The sequence below is a fragment of the Bufo gargarizans genome, chromosome 3, assembly GCF_014858855.1.
Source record: "Bufo gargarizans isolate SCDJY-AF-19 chromosome 3, ASM1485885v1, whole genome shotgun sequence".
Lineage (NCBI taxonomy): Eukaryota > Metazoa > Chordata > Amphibia > Anura > Bufonidae > Bufo > Bufo gargarizans.
Window position 1 is genome coordinate 35,776,992 of NC_058082.1, and position 19,261 is coordinate 35,796,252.

Consider the following 19,261-nt stretch of genomic DNA (forward strand, 5'->3'; position numbering starts at 1 on the left):
AAGTAAACAGGACTGCAGAAACAATGAAAGTGTGTGTGGGGGGGGGGGGGGGGTTTGTTGGGGGATCGGTATCTCCACATAAAGTTTGTAGTCTGTAATTTGTGCATAGCTTTGTCTGGAATATGTAATTAGGTGGAGTATGGTCTGCGGCCTGTATTTAAGCCATATTTTTTTTTTCTAGATTATGTATTTAGGGGATATCTGCATTGGTGTTTGTATTAATGAGGGGTATGGTCTGGGGGTCTGTATTAGCTTAGGATCTCTGGAGGTTCTGTTCTTATTTTGGAGGTGTGGGAACTTTATTTGCTTTGAGTGTCTGGTCTGGGGACATTAGGAGCCAGAATGTCCTGCTCCATCTCCTAGGCTCTTGTATCAATTAGGGCCAGTGGTGAATCACATTATGGACACACTGTGACATCATATATGGTGGTACTTATCTTATGCAATAACTTTGGAAGTAAAGAACAAAGTAATTTCTATATCCTTCACAAGGCATGCTTCAAGGGAACATGTTACCATCAAAATGGCCCCTCAACCACTCGAAGTACCTTACAGCTCTAGTCATCATTTCCCCAGTGATATTTTCGGGTAGTTCATCTGATGAACAAGTTTGGCACTAGACCGCTATATTCCCCCAATGCACCCTGTCCAAATAGACAGTTTGAAGTCAAGGGGGCAACTGTCTTGATGTTCCAAGTCAAGCTTACCCTAATCCCACCTCTTCACTCCTGAAGGATGTCTCTAAGTGTACAAGTGCCCGACATCCATTCGAATGTACAGAAGCACAGAGACATACATCCAAAGTGAAAAGGTGAGATAGGAGCCTGATAAGCTTGACTTGGGGCATCAGGACCACTGCCCCTTCCAGTGACCCATTTGCATATGGCACTCGGGGAGAATACAGTGGTCTTGCAGCAAAGTTTTCCATTGGAGGAACTACCTTAAATTATAATTGATGATGACCAGAGCTTTGAGGTGCTCCAGGTGGTTGTGGGGCCATAAGGTTGGTGACCAGGTCCCTTCATTAATTACTCATGTTGTCCTGCACTGACTAATTCCAAGAAATGTCTCTGCTGTATTAGGTTGGGTTCTTACCAGCGCTAGGAATACTGTTATAGTGTTCCTTTATAACAGAGTTAAATCAACAGTACTTTTTTTTCCATCATGTATAACGGAACAAAACGGAACCGTTATTTGTGCCTATAGACATGTATTAGGACAGAGCAAAATGTAATGTCTCTTAAAGGGTTCTGTTTTGCATTCCGTCCTAAAATTCCATAATGGGACACTATAACGGAATTCCTAGCGCTGGTGAGAACACACCCTTTGAGTCTTTGCTCTGATTTAGGCTGCTAAATCCACAACCAAATCTCAACAGTAATCCCATTTTTTAATGTTAAAAACTCCACCATGTGCACACAGTGTAAAACGGTAGAGGTTCTTTCAGTAGCTGAAAAAGCTTGAGAAGTGATGTTACTTCTTGGAACCAGATTTAATTGGGGATTTTATAGAAGTCAATGAGGAAGCAGAGAAACCTCAAACAAATACTCTTCTATTGTAAAAACTCCTCTAAAATGTTCCTTAAAATTAGAAACCAAAAATGACCTGTTTTCAGCTACTAATCTGCCATTGATTTTTCTGCTGCTGACTTTGCTGTGTGAACTTAGCCTTAATGGACTATAGCTGAAACCTCTACTGGGTTTTGGCTACAAGGCTTCCAAAGACACAACTTTTGTGGGTTTAGCCTGGTATTTGGGGGGCATTCTGAATTGGTCCGAGGTTTGGCGCTCAAATGTCCATAACAATCATTGGTAGTGGTATGGGTCGTACCATGTCACCTTTGCCAAAAGTCACTTGTGAAATGTCTGATCTTCTGGGTTTGCCCCAGTCATCTGTGAGCTATCATTGTGAAGTGGAAGAAGCTAGGATCTACGCAATGGGTTGGGAGCTTTGGATCAGAAAAACAAAAGGCTATAAAGAGTATTAGGACACGGGATCTGCACAGAATTTTGGACCTATTAAAAAAAATGGTATTGAAGATACCATGTCAATATGCAACGTAATTACAGATGGCCACCAATAATTCATTAATGAGATCTTTCAGCCATGACTTATAAAGTGGCAGCGAGAATAAGGCCTTCAGTACAATTCTTTGTAGGCTTCACATTGGAGCACCTTACAGATGAATGGACACTTGGGTCTTCTATGGAAATGACATAAAACTGGAGTGATTGTGTTATTGCCATGGCCGATATTGATTAATTCCATTTACATCATTGTTCCTGTGTCAACTATATTCATCCACACTCTCTATCTGGTTACACGCGGAGGACACATGAACTGTATGGCATACAATAATTTATTAACCCAATTCATCAAACCCTCTAAAAAACAATAATACTTATAAAATGCAAATAACAGTAAAAACATACAGATTCTTATTGCCCTACATATAGGCGTTAGAGATCGATGTCTGGGATTATGTACGACGGGTAAACACTGAAGGAGGAGTCAGTCATAGACCCCCGAAACGCGTTTGGTGAACTGCTATACCCGTACACGAAACCATAATATGGACTAGAGATACTAATTCAATAGGAAGCGCTTCCTTCACCTATTACAGCCCACATATCCATAGAGCATTCTGACATACGGAGCCTGCCAGTGTGAGTCGGGACTGCACGGAAAGGTGAGTCCTAACAGGACAGTCTGATCACAACGAGCGAAAACGCCGGAAAGGTAACAGCAGGCAGCACATCATTACCGAGTGGGACGCCACAGGTACCATACAAAAGCTGCCTGCTAAGATATTATAAATACATTACAATTATAAATAGCAACTACCCTATAAAATGATTGCTATAAGCGCGACATCTATGGGAAACACTGCTGGCTCATGAAAATGAATTAACTCTCTCTAGACGGAATCACTTTCTGCTAGCGAAGTTTGTTGCAAGTTTACTTCACTGTATCTAACATCTTAATAGGGACTTAGTCGCAAGACTAACTGCGCCCAAACTACAGTGGAATATGATATTGTTCATATTATATCTTCGTTTACAGCACTCATTCCTATAGCAGATGTACTATTGATCTATTGACATTGTTACCGGGACTTAACTTTTTGATCGGTGCCTGGACAAACGCCATACATAATCCCAGACATCGATCTCTAACGCCTATATGTTGGGCAAGAAGAATCTGTATGTTTTTTCTGTTATTTGCATTTTCTAAGTATTATTGTTTTTAGAGGGATTGATCAATTGGGTTAATAAATTATTGTATGCCATACAGTTCATGTGTCCTCTGCATGTAACCAGATAGAGAGTGCCAGTCTACCAATTACGTTCCTCTTACCGTACACCACTGACCGGGTGAGTCAGCAAGAGTCTGAGCACCACTGCATGATAATAGACGGGTGAGCGACTATATCATCTTTTTATTTTTGACAAATCTATCTTTTCACCCAATATAGTCTTGCTCCCTGACCATTAACTCATGGATATCTGGAATCACACCGAGAACAAAAGATTAAAAGTAGAATCCTTCATGTTTGACACCACTATTACTGACACAATTAAAAACAGAACAATGACAGAGACGTTTAGAGATCTGGAAACACTCTTACACAGACAACTTAAAAAACACACTCAGGAAACGGAAAGACAACACACTCAGGAAACAGGAAGAGGAAGGTCCGGAGAGGACAAAGAAAAAAGAAAAATACCTCACAGGAGGTACAAACGAGGTGTGAAGGAGGCCATCTACGTAAAAATGGAGAAGCCAAGCTTGAATAGAGGCTAGACAGAGGTTAGACATCTATTGTCTGCCACTTACAATGCTGTCTTGACACCTTTTTCTGGGAGGTCATTATCACCTACTGACTCCAATTAGGATAATGGAATCAACACCTTTGACCCCATGCTGGGTATAATGACCTCTGACCCCATGCTGGGTATAATTACCAGATGTTGATTCAGTTGCATATTTATTCCCAGAGAATTCCTGTACAGTCACTCAGAATTGAGAAAGCTCGTTGGAAGAACGAGTGAAACGTTTTCAAGAAATCTACAGTAAGTCCAGTTGCCTTGATTTATTCTTTACAGATATACCATGACCTGGATAAATGAGAACCTTCACAGACAACTTAAAAAAAGGTGGGAAATATGATCTCTAAAACAAGCAAGTTGCCAAAAGGTTTGTGTTTATTTAAAACTCCAGCCCAAGACTTATGCTACATAGATTTTAATAAAGAATGGGAATCGCTTCTGATGTCTCAGTCTTTGGCACTAACCCAACTGATCATCGGAAGAAGAACTCAGATCTTGGAGGAGACAACAGAGAGAATTAATAAGATGAAAGAGGTCGTAGAAAAATTCCCCCAAAAATAAAGAATTTAACATCTGGCAAGGCAGATGATGTAAAAGTCTAGACAAATTAGAAAAAAAAAATTGTGGACAAAATTTTTTGGGGGAAATTTAGGAATAAAGTAGTTAATGAACAGGCAAAAAAAGAACAAAAGAAACACCATCACTGTGAGGATAGCACACAGATGGAAGAAAATGACAATAATACCACACAATCAAGATATAATGTTCCAATCACCAATAGATTTGAAACACTCAAAAATGTAATTTTTTTAGACAGTACCCCCCCCCCCGCCTCATCACAAACCACAGATTCGACGGATATCTCGACCATGACCAAATCGTTCACAATACTCAACCTCACCTAGTCCACACCAATACAACTTGAGGAACAGGCAGGATAATCAAAACTGGGAGCACAGAAGCCACCATTATCACAAATTCCCACACACATGGAACCCCTACTCTCACCCAAAACCCAATTATACACAAGAAATCCCACAACAACAACAACACACTCAGGAAACAGGAAGAGGAAGGTCCGGAGAGGACAAAGAAAAAATAAAAATACCTCACAGGAGATAAAAGAGGATGATGACAAAGATTCAATAATAAACCTTAGCGCAGTTACATTAACTAAATCCCAAACTACACTACTAAACAAAGGTTTAAAATTCGCACCCACTGCAAAAATAAATACATTTTGCACATATATAGGAATAGAAAAGTTTATCAGAAAACTGTGTCTCAAAAAGTATTTTGTAAAAAATCATATCACAAGTGAACTAAGAAATGATGAAAAGTATGTCCATACAGACCTAAAACAAAAATCTACAACATTTCCTACATCAGAAATTAGTCAGGAGATTGCAACCTTTCGCAAATCTGTTGAAGCAGATATTAGACAAATAAAAAAAACTCATTTAAAGAACAACCTGTCCAGTCAAGAAATCCAAGCTATTAAACAGTTACAATCCCAAGGGAGCATTACCATTCGACCAGCGGATAAAGGGGTAGCCATTGTCATCTTAGAAACAGAAAAATACAATCCAAAATGTAGGAGACAATTATTAGATCAAACGACATATAAAAAACTAGCCAAAGATCCTATTGAAGAATATAAACAAACAGTTAAACAATTCTGCAAGGAATGTATGATTAATGAAATTTTATCAGAACAGGAAGCCAAATTCAATCTAAACCCACAATGTAGACTACCAGTATTTTACTGTCTACCAAAAGTACACAAAAATTTTGAAATTCCAATAGGGCGCCCGATTATTTCGGGAATTGATTCTTTAACATCAATTTTTTCACAGTATATAGACAGGCTCCTCCAACCTGCAGTAAAAAATACAAACTCGTATATAAGCGACACCACACAGATTATAAAAATTATAGAGGGTCTGATGTTTGATCCCAATTGGATATTAGGAACTTTAGATGTACAATCATTGTACATAATTATTGATCACTGTAACGGATCTCCTAGCACCCCGACCGGGTACCTCCATTGAATGATGCTCCTAGTGCTTTCCGAGGACTCCAAGCACTCCACTTGACACCGTACGCACTGCAGACCCCATGAACCGCCGAAGCTTAGTTGAGGTCTCACCGTCTCCTACCCACCCTGGACCTACGACAAGGTTCCAGTGAGTGAACCTCTCCTAAAACCAGAGAGCAGGAACAGCTCTTACAAGAGCTAGTAGTTATGCCAAGGGAGTATAGCAAATCTTCAGTGTATAGCAATCCCCCAGTGTCGATCAGTTACCCAAACACCAGCCTCAACTTGGTAAAGGGTAAAAACAAGAACTCTTTTTTTGAACATACAGCATTGATTTATACACATCTTCCAACAAGGTTACCACCCACAGGGTTTTGTAAAAACAGCCAATCACATGTATTTACAGTATTGACACCTTCCCAGCAATTGTACACAAAATCCCCTTCCCTCTGTCTGTAATGCAATCAACAAAATACAATGAGCATTGTCTGTGACGCAATTAACTAACACACTGGCATTGTCTGAGACGCAATTAACTAACACACTGGCATTGTCTGAGACGCAATCAACAAAATACAATTACCAAACGTAATGGGCTAACTTAGTCACTCACAGACAGAAACCACACATTTTTCCCAAAACACAAAAAACACCTCAAAACCCCACATATCCTCATAATGTGTATACATCCATGGATAGCTCTGATCTGGGTGAACAACCTATCCAAAAATCACCCAGATCCGAGCAGGGGTTCCCGAATTCCATGGAAGTCACATTTGGCCGTCCGCAAGCATGGCTTTCCTGCCCAAAACAGTACCACAGATTTAAGCTGTGCAGCCGGTCTGTCTTCTCCTTCAAAGTTAGTATATGGGCCATAATGCTGGGGCAGGCTGGCAAACAGGCCCCTCCAAAACCCAGTGGCGAGGTTGGTTTCGCCACAATCACGAACAGGGAATAAATGCCATAAAGGTACAATTAGAAAAAACTTGATAATTGATATATATAGTGGCTCACCCCTCCTGTTAACATAGACCGGTGCTCTCACTAAGTTGTGGTTCACCCTAACCACAATAAAAAATAGCAATAAATAGAGATATATAGTGGGCACTCAATATCTGGCACTACACATTGGGTACAACATATTTAATCAGATAAAACAAGTACTATCAATCAATTACATACATTTAAAAATATTATAAAATATTCCCAATTATATATGACAGTATATTTCAATAATACAAAAAATAAAAAATAAAAAGTGAAACCAAAGTTCAGGAGACACCAGGGGTTTACAAAGGACCGACATTTTTTCACAAGTGGACCGTAAACACAGTTCCCACAAGGGTTACGTGGAATACCTTGACGCTCTGACGCTCCGATCACGTGACACACCATCCACACGTGGGACGCTGAACAGAGACCGACAGGAAACCTGAAGGACAACGCAACAATATTGCCAAGTGGAAGCGCAAATTCCTTACGGTGTATAAGAAGAGGGGTGAGTGAACTGACCAGTAGTGGGACGCCACGAGAGTCAGACGCAGAAACTAGCGAACATCAAGCAGTAAGTCAATCATATTACACTGCATGCAACCAACCCCTAAATAGCATCCGTTATAATCCACCATACAAGCGAGGCCTATTAACCTTATTAGACAATTCAAAGGCTGACGAACATTGAAAAAGCTCAGTGCCTATACCGCACCATATCAATTGCACTATTTTTTATTGTGGAAGATTTTAAAGGGATTTTTATAAAAAACGTATGTGAATATATTTTTTCAAAAACCTCCAGGAACGTTACTTGAATATTTATAGTAACTTATTTTTAGTATTATTGAAATATACTGTCATATATAATTGGGAATATTTTATAATATTTTTAAATGTATGTAATTGATTGATAGTACTTGTTTTATCTGATTAAATATGTTGTACCCAATGTGTAGTGCTAGATATTGAGTGCCCACTATATATCTCTATTTATTACAATTAGAAAAAAGTTACCTGTATCATACAGAACAGATCGCATATCTGTCAGAAGGAGTAAGATACAATTTAACACACAATTACTTTACTTTTGAAATTGAATTCTTCCTCCAAGTTAGGGGCACTGCCATGGGTACAAGGTTCGCCCCCAAGTATGCTCATTTATTAATGTCCCAATAGGAAGATTGTCATATTACACCGAAACTGGGGACGGACCTGGTCCTATAGCACAGATATATAGATGACATTATCTTCATTTGGCAGAAAAGCGAGGCGGAACTTCAACTTTTCCTTGAACAGATCAATAATAACTCAATTTAAGTTTCTCCTGAAACATCAGCAGAAACCAAATAGAATTTTCAGATTTACAGATTAGGACACAAAATAATAAATTGATATGTGGCACTTATCAAAAGCCAAAAGCAAGAAACTGTTTTATTTTATATTCAAGCTGTCATCTGCCAAGATGGCTCCTTAACATCCCTACAGGCCAATTAAGACGCCTAAAGTGTAACTGTACAAGTAATGATCAGTTCCAACAAGAAGCCGAGGGATTAAAGGAACAATTTACAGTTAAAACGTACCCTCTAAAGAAGATAGATAAATCTCTAGCCAAAGTAATACTGAAAATAAGAACCTTGATAAGAATACAGAGAAGAAAGACATTTTATGTATTATATTGCCATATAATGCTCAATACAAGAAAGAGGAATGCATTATGAAAAAGCATTGGCATTATATATTGAAGGACAAAATAATAGGCCCATACATTTCTGCCAATCCAGAAAGTGGTGAGGATTATGTAGAAGTAGAATTTATAGGGGGGGGGAAAAAAGTGTAAATAGTGTTTACTTAACCTTGGTATACATTATCTGTGGAGTAGTGGTGACTAAAGGGCCTATAAGGACTAAAGGACAAGCTGATAGGCCCTTTAGTCACCACTACTCCACAGATAATGTATACAAAGGCCCCAAATTTAGGACTGAAAGTTGCACCATCTATTAAATCAAACAAAAGAAGAGAACATTCTATACATAGATGGCTTCATTTCAAAGGCTTCTATAGATGTGAAAAATGTAGCAATTGCAAAAGTGCTGTATTCCCAAGAAAAACTGGAAAAGTTAGTTCCACACAAAACTCTTTCACGTACGAAATGAAGGATTTCTTAACATGTGGCTCCACCAATGTCATTTACATTATTCAATGTCCTTGTAGAAAACAAGAGAACGAAAAGAACACTTAAAAACATCAGAACATATAATAAACATAAAAAATGGTTATGAAAAGCACTCCCTATCAAAACATTTCAGACAATTTCATAACCAAGATCCAACAGGTTTTACTTTCGCAGCTTTTGAGAAGGTGGAGAAACATTGGAGAGGGGGAAATCATATTACGAGAATGTCACACTTAGAGTTTAGACAGATTTTTGACTTCAATACACTGTTACCTGGAGGCCTCAATGCTGAATTGGAACTGTTCGGCTTCCTGTAGAATTAAGGGTGGGTTCCCTTCGGAGTTACCAGTACTCAGATCTCCCCTTGGCGGAAAGCCCCCATCCTACACATCCAGCAGTCACAACTCTTAAGGCTCAAAAAATAAATAAATAAACCTAGAAGAGAAAAGGCATTAAAAAATAAAAATAAAAATAAAAATAGAAGCATAAATAGAATTTACAAGATTATAATTCATAAAGAAAAATAAAAAGTGTATATTCCTGACGATATCATAGTAAGAAGGAATCTTTATGGTCCATTTTTATTTCATTCCACATGTCTTTATGTTTTATGTTTTTTTATGATTTTTTTGTGGCTATGTGAACCTATAATAAAAAAAAATATTATGAGCAATCATAATTGAGGACTAATAGAAATTATGTACAAAAAACAGCATCAATACCTAAAAAAACGCAATGAAAACGGACTATAAACGCAATGCGTTTTTTGGAGCTAGCCCATTAATATATTGATAAAGAAGAAGAAAGCAGACATTTGGAACAGGATAAACAAAATGTGATCAATTTGGCGTAATTAAGAACTAGAAAAAGGAAGGAAAATAAGTAATCCAGTTTGGGTTTTCATAATGACTGTATAGAGGACTATAATAGTGGGCAGAAAATTCATATGCAGGTAGCCACTGAGGAAGGAGTCGGTCAAGGCTCCGAAACGCATATGGCGTTTAGAGATACATCTGCAACCCCTGAGATCTACTTGCTAAAATCCATGGATATATGAAAAATATCTTTATATCAATCAGTGCTTCACGGATAACCAAATCCTCCTCCCAGAATCCCCCATTCAACTACGAGGTCTTACAAGTCCTAGACCGGTGCATTGAAACACGTGGGACGCCGAGTATCAGCAGACCAAGTCACGTGGGACGCCAGGTACTGACTTCAGGGATTCCAGAGAACGCAGCCGGGAGTAGAGGTATTACTAGCAGAATCAGCTATTGAAAGGAGGAAACAAAGGTCAGTGTACCGATCGCCACGTAGGACGCCACGGTCGGCAGATGTTAGTGACTGACGGCAAGTATTCAATATTGATCATTGAGAGACAGCACTATTATTAAGGGTACTTTCGCACTTGCGGCAGAGGATACCGGCAGGCAGTTCCGTCGCCGGATTCGTCTGACAAATGCATTGAAATACCTGATCCGTCTCTCCGGTGTCATCCGGGAAAACAGATCCGGTATTTATTTTTTTCACAGATTTAAAGGTCTGCGCAAGCGTGGACTGGAAGAACGGATCCGTCAATGCGGCAATTTTAATTCCGGATCCGGCACTAATACATTTTTAATGGAAATTAATTCCGGATCTGGCATTCCGGCAAGTGTTCAGGATTTCTGGCCGGAGAGAAAAATACAGCATGCTGCGGTATTTTCTCTGGCCAAAACACTTAAGAGGGACTGAACTGATGCATCCTGAACGCTCTCCATTCAGAATGCATTAGGATAAAAGTGTGATGGAACTCAAAACCAGAAAAGAAAAACGCTATTGTGAAAGTACTCTAACAAGGTTGAGTGAAGCTTTGTTATTAACAAGGCTGAGCGTTGCAAAGTATAATGGATACAATATGAACACCTAAATGTATCAATTAACAGTCTCACGAGTATCATTAAGGCTACTTTCACACTAGCGTTCATAGGTCCGTTCATGAGCTCCGTTTGAAGGAGCTCACAGCGGACCCGAACGCCTCCGTCCAGACCTGATGCAGTCTGAATGGATGCGGATCCGCTCGGACTGCATCGGTCTGGCGGCGTTCAGCCTCCGCTCCGCTCGCCTCCGCACGGACAGGCGGACAGCTGAACGCTGCTTGCAGCGTTCAGCTGTCCGCCTGGCCGTGCGGAGGCGAGCGGATCCGTTCAGACTTACAATGTAAGTCAATGGGAACGGATCCGCTTGAAGATGTCACCATATGGCTCAATCTTCAAGCGGATCCGTCCCCCATTGACTTTACATTGAAAGTCTGAACGGATCCGCTCAGGCTACTTTCACACTTAGAATTTTTTCTAAGTTATTAATGCAGACGGATCCGATCGAACGCTAGTGTGAAAGTAGCCTAAGAGTGAACTATTTTCAAAGGAGACCTTATCTCTATAAAACAGCCGTCACATGGGTCAAACAAATTGTGCTACTATTTATAAGATATGTTATTTTTTAAAGGTATTGTCTATAATTTAACACCACTGTTTATAATTGAGGTACTTTACTGAGGCGACTTTCTACAGCTGTATGGATGGTAACCATTAACCCTAAAGATATCATACATACAGTTCTTAGTATAATATCGCCACTGTACTATATCCAACATCTTCTATTATTCTATTTTTATTCTATTTTGATCTATGGTTCATTGATTATTATTATATTTTTCATCTACCATTAATGTGGATGTATTATATTAAAAATATATATTTTAGATTATACTTTCTCTGAATGGTTTCAGGTGCACAGTGCCGGTCTTCAATCCATAATATGCAAACCGGATTCCCAAAAAGTTGGGACACTATACAAATCGTGAATAAAAACTGAATGCAATGATGTGGAGGTGCCAACTTCTAATATTTTATTCAGAATAGAACATAAATCACGGAACAAAAGTTTAAACTGAGAAAATGTACAATTTTAAGGGAAAAATATGTTGAATCAGAATTTCATGGTGTCAACAAATCCCCAAAAAGTTTGGACAAGGCCATTTTCACCACTGTGTGGCATCTCCCCTTCTTCTTACAACACTCAACAGACGTCTGGGGACCGAGGAGACCAGTTTCTCAAGTTTAGAAATAGGAATGCTCTCCCATTCTTGTCTAATACAGGCCTCTAACTGTTCAATCGTCTTGGGCCTTCTTTGTTGCACCTTCCTCTTTATGATGCGCCAAATGTTCTCTATAGGTGAAAGATCTGGACTGCAGACCGGCCATTTCAGTACCCGGATCCTTCTCCTACGCAGCCATGATGTTGTGATTGATGCAGAATGTGGTCTGGCATTATCTTGTTGAAAAATGCAGGGTCTTCCCTGAAAGAGATGACGTCTTGATGGGAGCAGATGTTGTTCTAGAACCTGAATATATTTTCTGCATTGATGGTGCCTTTCCAGACATGCTAGCTGCCCATGCCACACGCACTCATGCAACCCCATACCATCAGAGATGCAGGCTTCTGAACTTAGCGTTGATAACAACCTGGCTTGTCCTTGTCCTCTTTGGTCCGGATGACATGGCGTCCCAGATTTCCAAAAAGAACTTCGAATCGTGACTCGTCTGACCACAGAACAGTCTTCCATTTTGCCACACTCCATTTTAAATGATCCCTGGCCCAGTGAAAACGCCTGAGCTTGTGGATCTTGCTTAGAAATGGCTTCTTCTTTGCACTGTAGAGTTTCAGCTGGCAACGGCGGATGGCACGGTGGATTGTGTTCACTGACAATGGTTTCTGGAAGTATTCCTGAGCCCATTCTGTGATTTCCTTTACAGTAGCATTCCTGTTTGTGGTGCGGTGTCGTTTAAGGGCCCGGAGATCACGGGCATCCAGTATGGTTTTACGGCCTTGACCCTTACGCACAGAGATTGTTCCAGATTCTCTGAATCTTCGGATGATGTTATGCACAGTTGATGATGATAGATGCAAAGTCTTTGCAATTTTTCGCTGGGTAACACCTTTCTGATATTGCTCCACTATCTTTCTGCGCAACATTGTGGGAATTGGTGATCCTCTACCCATCTTGGCTTCTGAGAGACACTGCCACTCTGAGAAGCTCTTTTTATACCCAATCATGTTGCCAATTGACCTAATTAGTGGTAATTGGTCTTCCAGCTCTTCGTTATGCTCAAATTTACTTTTTCCAGCCTCTTACTGCTACTTGTCCCAACTTTTTGGGGATTTGTTGACACCGTGAAAATTTGAATCAACGTATTTTTCCTTTAAAATGATACATTTACTCGGATTAAACGCTTGATCTGTCATCTACGTTCTATTACAAATAACATATTGACATTTGCCATCTCCACATCATTGCATTCAGTTTTAATTCACAATTTGTTTAGTGTCCCAACTTTTTTGGAATCCGGTTTGTACTTTAAGTTCATTACTTTGACGGGGTGAGTAAAATTGGCAAGAGCACCATATCCTTGATAGCAAGGGGGTGTGCCCCTATAGTTGCTCTTTTTTCTAAACCCATAATTTTTATCTAACATTAGTTTTTCTGGCTTAGGGGGTTGATCATTTTTAGTGCCCCAAGCTAAATTATGCCTAGTAGTTCCAATCATACCACTAAGACACACTTCTCACACTGCTAAGCCCCACCCCATCCGTACTACACCACACAGCAGAGCTGACAGATTCCCTATACTACACCACACAGGAGAGCTGACAGATCCTCTATACTACACCATACAGGAGAGCTGACAGATCCTCTATACTACACCGCACAGGAGAGCTGACAGATCCTCTACACCACACAGGAGAGCTGACAGATCCTCTATACTACACCACACAGAAGAGCTGACAGATCCTCTATACTACACCACACAGGAGAGCTGACAGATCCTCTATACTACACCACACAGGAGAGCTGACAGATCCTCTATACTACACCACACAGGAGAGCTGACAGATCCTCTATACTACACCACACAGGAGAGCTGACAGATCCTCTATACTACACCACACAGGAGAGCCGACAGATCCTCTATACTACACCACACAGGAGAGCTGACAGATCCTCTATACTACACCACACAGGAGAGGTGACAGATCCTCTATACTACACACAGAGAGGTGACAGATCCTCTATACTACACCGCACAGGAGAGCTGACAGATCCTCTATAGTACACCACACAGGAGAGCTGACAGATTCTCTATACTACACCGCACAGGAGAGCTGACAGATCCTCTATACTACACCGCACAGGAGAGCTGACAGATTCTCTATACTACACCACACAGCAGAGCTGACAGATTCCCTATACTACACCACACAGGAGAGCTGACAGATCCTCTATACTACACCATACAGGAGAGCTGACAGATCCTCTATACTACACCGCACAGGAGAGCTGACAGATCCTCTACACCACACAGGAGAGCTGACAGATCCTCTATACTACACCACACAGGAGAGCTGACAGATCCTCTATACTACACCACACAGGAGAGCTGACAGATCCTCTATACTACACCACACAGGAGAGCTGACAGATCCTCTATACTACACCACACAGGAGAGCCGACAGATCCTCTATACTACACCACACAGGAGAGCCGACAGATCCTCTATACTACACCACACAGGAGAGCTGACAGATCCTCTATACTACACCACACAGGAGAGCTGACAGATCCTCTATACTACACCACACAGGAGAGCTGACAGATTCTCTATACTACACCACACAGGAGAGCCGACAGATCCTCTAAGAGAGCTACAGATCTACACAGGAGAGCTGACAGATCCTCTATACTACACCACACAGGAGAGCTGACAGATCCTCTATACTACACCACACAGGAGAGCCGACAGATCCTCTATACTACACCACACAGGAGAGCTGACAGATCCTCTATACTACACCACACAGGAGAGCTGACAGATCCTCTATACTACACCACACAGGAGAGCCGACAGATCCTCTATACTACACCACACAGGAGAGCTGACAGATCCTCTATACTACACCACACAGGAGAGGTGACAGATCCTCTATACTACACCGCACAGGAGAGCTGACAGATCCTCTATAGTACACCACACAGGAGAGCTGACAGATTCTCTATACTACACCGCACAGGAGAGCTGACAGATCCTCTATACTACACCGCACAGGAGAGCTGACAGATCCTCTATACTACACCACACAGGAGAGCTGACAGATCCTCTATATTACACCACACAGGAGAGCCGACAGATCCTCTACACCACGCAGGAGAGCCGACAGATCCTCTATACTACACCACACAGGAGAGCTGACAGATCCTCTATACTACACCACACAGGAGAGCCGACAGATCCTCTATACTACACCACACAGGAGAGCCGACAGATCCTCTATACTACACCACACAGGAGAGCCGACAGATCCTCTATACTACACCACACAGGAGAGCCGACAGATCCTCTATACTATACCACACAGGAGAGCCGACAGATCCTCTATACTACACCGCACAGGAGAGCTGACAGATCCTCTATACTACACCACACAGCAGAGCTGACAGATCCTCTATACTACACCTCTCATATCTCGTCCCTTTAATGTCTTCTGATATCACTTAATAATGGCTTGGACATGCTGGGAGTTGTAGTTTTCTCCTCTTATGCCAATGCATGGGATTCAACCAGTTCCCCTCCAGTTCTCCAGATCCAGTTGTTTAAATTACAACTGGATCAGAGAACAGTGTTACCAGCTGAGTCCCGATCCGATGCTCTAGCGGCAGCAGGGCCACTGGAGATGTTCCTTTCCATTGCTTCGTGCACCGCTCCTTAGTTGGGTGGTATGTGTGTGTAGTGTATATATATATATATATATATATATATATGGTGTATTTGTGTATGTGTCCCATGTATATGGTGTATTTGTGCCACATATATATGGTGTATGTATATGTAAACATGTGTGATGATGCCGCGTGTCCGCCGTTGAGTAGGGAACCTGTTGTTAAAAATTTGAATCCCACCCCTGCTTATACCTTCTCCCTGTAGTTTCCTATTATACAGGGAGTGCAGAATTATTAGGCAAGTTGTATTTTTGAGGATTAATTTTATTATTGAACAACAACCATGTTCTCAATGAACCCAAAAAACTCATTAATATCAAAGCTGAATATTTTTGAAAGTAGTTTTTAGTTTGTTTTTAGTTTTAGCTATTTTAGGGGGATATCTGTGTGTGCAGGTGACTATTACTGTACATAATTATTAGGCAACTTAACAAAAAACAAATATACCCATTTCAATTATTTATTTTTACCAGTGAAACCAATATAACATCTCAACATTCACAAATATACATTTCTGACATTCAAAAACAAAACAAAAACAAATCAGTGACCAATATAGCCACCTTTCTTTGCAAGGACACTCAAAAGCCTGCCATCCATGGATTCTGTCAGTGTTTTGATCTGTTCACTATCAACATTGCGTGCAGCAGCAACCACAGCCTCCCAGACACTGTTCAGAGAGGTGTACTGTTTTCCCTCCTTGTAAATCTCACATTTGATGATGGACCACAGGTTCTCAATGGGGTTCAGATCAGGTGAACAAGGAGGCCATGTCATTAGATTTTCTTCTTTTATACCCTTTCTTGCCAGCCACGTTGTGGAGTACTTGGACGCGTGTGATGGAGCATTGTCCTGCATGAAAATCATGTTTTTCTTACCTTGTAGACTTCTTCCTGTACTACTGCTTGAAGAAGGTGTCTTCCAGAAACTGGCAGTAGGACTGGGAGTTGAGCTTGACTCCATCCTCAACCCAAAAAGGCCCCACAAGCTCATCTTTGATGATACCAGCCCAAACCAGTACTCCACCTCCACCTTGCTGGCGTCTGAGTCGGACTGGAGCTCTCTGCCCTTTACCAATCCAGCCATCTGGCCCATCAAGACTCACTCTCATTTCATCAGTCCATAAAACCTTAGAAAAATCAGTCTTGAGATATTTTTTGGCCCAGTCTTGACGTTTCAGCTTGTGTGTCTTGTTCAGTGGTGGTCGTCTTTCAGCCTTTCTTACCTTGGCCATGTCTCTGAGCATTGCACACCTTGTGCTTTTGGGCACTCCAGTGATGTTGCAGCTCTGAAATATGGCCAAACTGGTGGCAAGTGGCATCTTGGCAGCTGCACGCTTGACTTTTCTCAGTTATTGGGCAGTTATTTTGCGCCTTGGTTTTTCCACACGCTTCTTGCGACCCTGTTGACTATTTTGAATGAAACGCTTGATTGTTCGATGATCACGCTTCAGAAGCTTTGCAATTTTAAGAGTGCTGCATCCCTCTGCAAGATATCTCACTATTTTTTACTTTTCTGAGCCTGTCAAGTCCTTCTTTTGACCCATTTTGCCAAAGGAAAGGAAGTTGCCTAATAATTATGCACACCTGATATAGGGTGTTGATGTCATTAGACCACACCCCTTCTCATTACAGAGATGCACATCACCTAATATGCTTAATTGGTAGTAGGCTTTCGAGCCTATACAGCTTGGAGTAAGACAACATGCATAAAGAGGATGATGTGGTCAAAATACTCATTTGCCTAATAATTCTGCACGTAGAGTATAACTTAATAACAAGTCTGGACATGCTGGGAGTTGTAATTTTCTTCTCATACCTCCATCCTGCAATATCCTCTGTTATCACATAATAACAGTCTAGACATGCTGGGCGTTGTAGTCCTCTCATCCTCATCCTATAATTTCTAATAGCAGTCTCATGGACGCATTGAGGGAAGGCGTTAAATATCACAGGAGGCGCCAAGTCTGATGAGTAAAACAATGTCTTATGTTGTAGGTTTCTAGTGTAATGTTGTTTTTATAGATTCTGATTTCCATGTTGGTGGTATTGGTCTCACTTGACCCTCTTAGACCTACATGAGTGTAAGTATGTACATACCCGCTAATATCTAACACCCAGCCACGTAGCCCACCCATAATCTCCCCAAACCCAATAAAACACAGACACAGAGTAGGATTTGAATCGGCCACAGCAGCCTTTTTATTACCATAAAACCTTTTAAATAACATAACATTACAATAATCCACATGCAACGACGTATAAACAATCATATGTATAACATTTAACTAATTACGGGGAGGGTAAACCATCTTGACCCCAGCCGATGGGCGCTAGCTCGGAGGCAAATACTGATGGCCCCCTAACTCTGTCACAATAACCGCCAACCATGGGAGTCCAGCCCTAACCATGGAGCCCTCCCATCCTCCCCACCAGAGCTTTATTCCAACTTTAAGGACCTCCCCGTGCCACGACTGCCACAACAAAAAAGACCACCACCCGCTCTCCTTTTGACCGACCACAAACCCAACCCTATCTCCCCACATAAAAAAAAAGGACCCCGAGCAACATCTCAACTACTCCGTAAAAGCCCCAAGGGAAGATGGGTGGGGGCTTTGTATTCCTCACTTCCCAAAATGGCCCCCTCTCATGCTATGCCTCCCTATTTAACCCCCTTCTGCCTGTCTCCAAATACAAATTGCCCAATCCCTTTCCTCAAGTCTCCCTAACCAAACCCCGTCATGCCAGCCACCCCTAAAGCTCAACCCCTGGTCTGGCCTCTTCTTTCGGTATATTGTAGTATCGTGCCCCCACTGTCCTGGGTATCATGTCCTCTTTTTGGGGATTTTGAAAGTGGCCACCCTGACTGTGGTGCTAAGTGTCAAGCTGATTGGTGTAGCGGCAGTGGGCGGGAACTACTGCTCCACCAATCCGCTCAGTCACACACACTCCAGCAGGGACTGAAACCACCCGCGTCAACATGGACGAAGCAGGAGTGCTGTTACTACTGGACCACCTGTCTCCCGCTTGTGAGCCCCACCGCCACCTCCTGCCCCTGGGCCTTGGCTAGCCTAGAACTGAACTCTTAGCAGTAAGCACTGACTGCAGCAGCCACACTGCCCCCTGGAGGATGAAGAAGAGACCTGAACGGACCAGAGTGATTACAATTTACATATGGACTGATGTGATAATATACAGACTGAGGTGATAATATAGGGAGTGAGGTAATTATATACTGTAGGGAGTGAGGTGATAATATATGGACTGAGGTGATAATATAAACAGAGGTGCCTGTAGACTTTGTGAGGCCTTAGGCGAAACTCGAACATGAGGCCCCCACGAAGATTGTTGGGATGATCGTGATCTCCCGTACTGCGCCCCGGCTCAGTCCTCAAGAAATAAGCTGT